At 36.2% G+C, this 4,875-nt stretch overlaps 1 pseudogene; it reads left to right on the top strand.

The window, feature by feature from the left end:
• Positions 1–494: 494 nt before the first annotated feature.
• Positions 495–879, top strand: LOC109449916 (dynein light chain 1, cytoplasmic; annotated as a pseudogene).
• Positions 880–4,875: the final 3,996 nt, after the last annotated feature.

The raw sequence follows: 4,875 nt of genomic DNA, 5'->3' as shown, positions 1-4,875 counted from the left end.
GAAGGTAAACACAGTGTTTACCTACTGTGCCATCTTGGTTTTCTCCTTGAGATTTTTTTCAATAGGGAAGGTTTGTTCAAAGTTCATTAGATGATGTTTGACCTTTCCTCATAGGTTCAGAGAGCCTCGAATACTTTTTTTACTCCAGGCTCAGAGGAGGCATCTGAGTTCTTCCATCTATCCTGGATTCCATCCTTCTCTGTACTACATATTTTAAAGTTACTAATAGAGTAGGTAGCATCACAAGAAAATAAATTCTGTAGCTATGTATTCTGACTGATGTTAACTAGGCTTATTGTGGTGATCATTTCACAATATATATAAATATTGGATCATGCTGTACACCTAAAATTGATAGAATGTTATATGCCAGTTATACCTCAATGTGAAAAAAGAAAACAGTTGAAGATGGTACCTCTGACTGGATCTGAGCCTCGCTAGCCTCTTCCCCCAGGAGACCTTTGCAGTCAGCCAGCCCCTGCTTCACTGTAGCGATGTGTCACAGAAAGGCCAGGATCAAAAATGCCAGTATGTTGGAGAAGATGCAGCAGGACTCCATGTAGTGTGCCACTTGGGCTTTGGAGAAATAAGGCACAGAGAAGGGCATTGTGGCCCATATTAAGAAGGAGTTGACAAGAAGTACAACCCCATCTGGTACTGCATCAGGGGGCGGAATTTTGGTAGTTACACAACACATGAAAGCAAACATTTCGTCTACTTCTACCTGGGCCAAGTGGCCATTCTTCTGTTCAGATCTGGTTAGAAGCATGGACTATGCCACACACCCAGTGACCCATCCAAAAACAAGGACTGCAGCCTATATCCAAATAGTGAATCCAAAAACTAAATCCAAAGACTGAAGTCTTCAGCCTTGCCTAAGGAAACACCTTCATCTTTGGACCTTTATTGTGCTGTTTTGTACAGGGCATTCTCTGTACTCATTTGTTGTGGTTATAAAAATTAGCAGAACAGCTTACATTTGTATTATTTTCTATTCCATACCTCTCCACCCTATGTTTTTTTCCCTCTCAAAATTCCATTATTTCCCAAAAATAAATAAGTAAATCTGTTGGAGAAGTACAACAAACAAACAAACAAACATTGACATAATGAGGGGGAGAAATGGAAGAATCAAATGAAACTACAAGAAGTGAAAAATACAATACCTGAAATTAAAAACTCACAGATGACATTTAGAGAAAATTGACATGACAGGATTTCCTGAATGAAGCAGGAGCTGAGGAAAGGGGGAGCCAGGAGGCGAGAAAGAAGAAAAAAACAGTTGAAGAAATAATGGCAATTTTTTAAAACTTTATGAATACTGTAAACCGAGAGTATTAAAAATTCAACAAACCCGAGAATGATAAATACAAAAGTCACACTAAGACCAATCATAATCAGGTTATTGGAAACCAATGATAAAGGGGAAAAAATGACTTAAAAGTAGCCAAAGAAATATGACACATTATATCCTGAGGAACCAAGATGAAAATTAACAGAGGTGTCTTATCTGAAACTATTATGACAATAGAATGCAGTGTTTAAAGAGCTTGAAGAAAAAAAATCAGCCTAGATATTCATATCCCATAGGAGGAGAAATCTTTCAAAAATTAAAGATTCATACTTTGGGGGGGGAGGAAATGCTGAGAAAATGTCCTACAAGTAGATCTTCACTATAATAAATGTTAAAGGAATTTCTTCAGACAAAGAAATATACTAGAGAAACACTTGGATCTCTTTCTCACAAAGAACTGTAAAAAAGAAAGAAGTAATGAATATGTAAGTAAACATAAAAGATTTTTTTCTCATGTTTTTGTTATTTAAAAGATAACTCAAAAGCCCCAAAATAAAAATATATAGTGGAATTTATAACATATGTAGAAATAATAGGTATGACAGTAACAACAAAAGGATAGGAGCAGGAAATGGAAGTATATTCTTTTAAGGTTCTTACAAGTGACGTAGTTTATATTATTTGAATGTAGACTATGATAAGTTAAAGATGCATATTGTAAACCTTAGAGCAACCATGACAAAACAAAGAAGTATAGCTAATAAGCCAAGAGAAAAGAAAGTAAAATAATAAAAGAAATACTCCATTAATCCAGAAGAAGGCAGAAAAAGAGAGAAAAGAAAAAGAACAAATAGGTTCAATAAAAAGAAAATAGCAAAATGGTAGATTTAAACCTAATCATATCAACAATTACATTAAATATAAATGCCAATCAAAACAAAAGGCAGCAGTTATCAGACTGAATAAAAAAGCAACCTTAAATAAATGCTGTTTATGAGAAACACACTATAAACACATGGATAAGGATGGTTAAAGGAAAACTTCCAGTTTCTAGTCCAGCATGTAAGGAGCTTAGGAAGCCACTCCATCCTAAGAATAAATAAAATGCTGAACAAGCTGAAATATTAACCCTTCTTAGATCCATTGTGAGATCACAGGGCAAAGTGCTGCCCCCCTCCCCAAATTGGAGAGACAGAATCACAACTTACTGGATCTGAAACCTGTGAACAGAAGCCTCTGTGGGAACAAGTACCAGAGCAGGAAAACCTAAACTGTAATCCACCAACTACTGGATTCTCAATGTGGACAAATCTGTGTGTTTAAAATTCTAGGGTGGACGCCACAAGTTTGTGAGTTTTACCTCCTGGACAGGTTCTCATAAGTGAAGATCAGAGAAAAATGCCCTGGGGTTTCAGGCAGGGGGGAGGGAAAAGTAACCATTTTGAAACACACCAGAACATTTTATACTTCTTAACAAGGCTTGCCCTCAACAGAAACTATTTTACCAGAGTTTACACTATGGGGGTTTGTGAGAGCCTAACTGACCTAGGAGAAGGGAAATACCTAATTCCAGTCCCAGTTCAGCCTTCCAGCCCAGCGTAAGGCATGAGAAAAACAGATTCACTTGTGAAGTTCTCAGCTCTGGGGCAGAGGCACAGGCTCACTAACAGTCCAAGACACTTTCCCTCCCCTCACCACATCACTAAAGGCCTACTTGCCAGAGTTCCTTTTACCCAGTACATCATGTCTGGCTTTCAGTGAAAAATTACAACACATACACACACACACACACACACACACACACACTTTGAAGAGACAGAGTGAACTAGACTCCGATATAGCAGTGATATTAACATTTTCAGACTGGAAAAGTAAAACAACCATGATTAATATACTAAGGGATATAATGGATAAATAGACAGTATGCAAGAGCAGATGGGTGAAAGCAGAGAGATGGAAATTCTAAGAAAGAACCAAAAAGAAATGCTAGAGAGCAAAAACACAGTAACAGAAATGAAGAATACCTTTGATAAGAAGAACAGGCATGGCTGCAGCTGAGGTTGGTAATATCTCAATAGAAACTTCCAAAAGTGAAAAGCAAAGAGAAAAGACTGGGAAAAAGTGGAACAGAATATCCAAGAAGTGTGGGACAACTACAAAAGATATAATGGACAAGTAATGGGAATAGCAGAAAGAACTGAAAGAACAGATGAAATATGTGATGCAATAATGACCAAGAAATTCCTCAGATTAATATCAGACATCAAATACAATCCAAGAAACTCAGAGAACACCAAGGATAAGTGCCAAACAAACAAAAACACTGCACCTAGCATGATATAGTGGAACTACAGAAAATGAAAGATAAAGAAAAAACTCTTGAAAGAACCCAGAGGAAAAAACTGCTTACCTACATAGAAAGACATATAAGAATTACATCCAACTTCTCAGAAACCATGCAAGCAAGAAGAGTGCAGAGATATATTTAAAGTGTTGAGAGGGACAAAATGACCACCCTAGAATTCTGCATGCTTCAAATTATCCTTTGAAAGTGAAAGAGAAAGAAAAACTTTCTCAGACAAAGAAACATTGTGGGAAGTTATTGACAGTAGATCTGACTTGCAAGAAATGTTAAAAGTTCTTCAGAGAGAAAGAAAATGATATAGGTCAGAAACTCAAATCTATATCAATAAAGCAAGAGCATTGGAAAAAGAATGAGTGAGGGTAAATAAAAACTTTTATTTTTCTTATCCTTAATTGATCTAACAGATAATCATTTATTCAAAATGATAACAGCAAAACGCATTTGATTACATATGCATATATATGCTTATGTATGCTTATGTGTAAGTGAAGTTGATGACGGCACTGATACAAGGGATAGGAGGGAAGAATTAGGAACAATTTGTTACATGGAACTAAATAGATGGAGAGATATTTCATGTTTATGGATAGAAACTCAATAGAGTGGTTTTCATTTTCCAGATGTCAGTACTTCCCAATTTGATCCATAGATTCAATGCAATCCCAATCAAAATCATAGCAAGTTATTTTGGGGATACTGAAAAACTAATTCTGAAGTTTGTATGGAGGAGCAAAAGACCCAGTATAGCCAATACAGTATTGAAAGAGAAGAACAAAGTTAGAGGACTGAAATTACCTGACTTAAGGACTTACTAAAGCTACAATAATCAAGACAATGTGGTATTGGTAAAAGAACAGACAGGTCAATGGAACAGAATATAGAGCCAAGAAACAGACTCACGTAAATGCAGCCAACAGATCTTGACAAATGAGCAAAGGCAATGCAAGGAGAAACAATAGTCTTTTGAGCAAATGCTGCTGGAACAACTGGATATGCATACGCGAAAAAAAAATTCTAAATACAGACCTTATTCCCTTTACAAAAATTAACTGGAAATGGATCATAGACCTAAACATAAAGTGTAAAGCTATAAAACTCCTGGAAGATAACATAGGAGAAAATCTAGATGCTCTTGGGTGTGGTGGTAACTTTTTAGATACAACACCAAAGGCAGAATTCATGAAAGAAATAATCGATAAACTGAACTCATTAATAT

Source organism: Rhinolophus sinicus, linkage group LG04 (assembly GCF_036562045.2).
Source record: "Rhinolophus sinicus isolate RSC01 linkage group LG04, ASM3656204v1, whole genome shotgun sequence".
Lineage (NCBI taxonomy): Eukaryota > Metazoa > Chordata > Mammalia > Chiroptera > Rhinolophidae > Rhinolophus > Rhinolophus sinicus.
The sequence above is the reverse complement of the archived record's forward strand: the minus strand, read 5'-3'. Positions and strand labels throughout refer to the sequence as shown.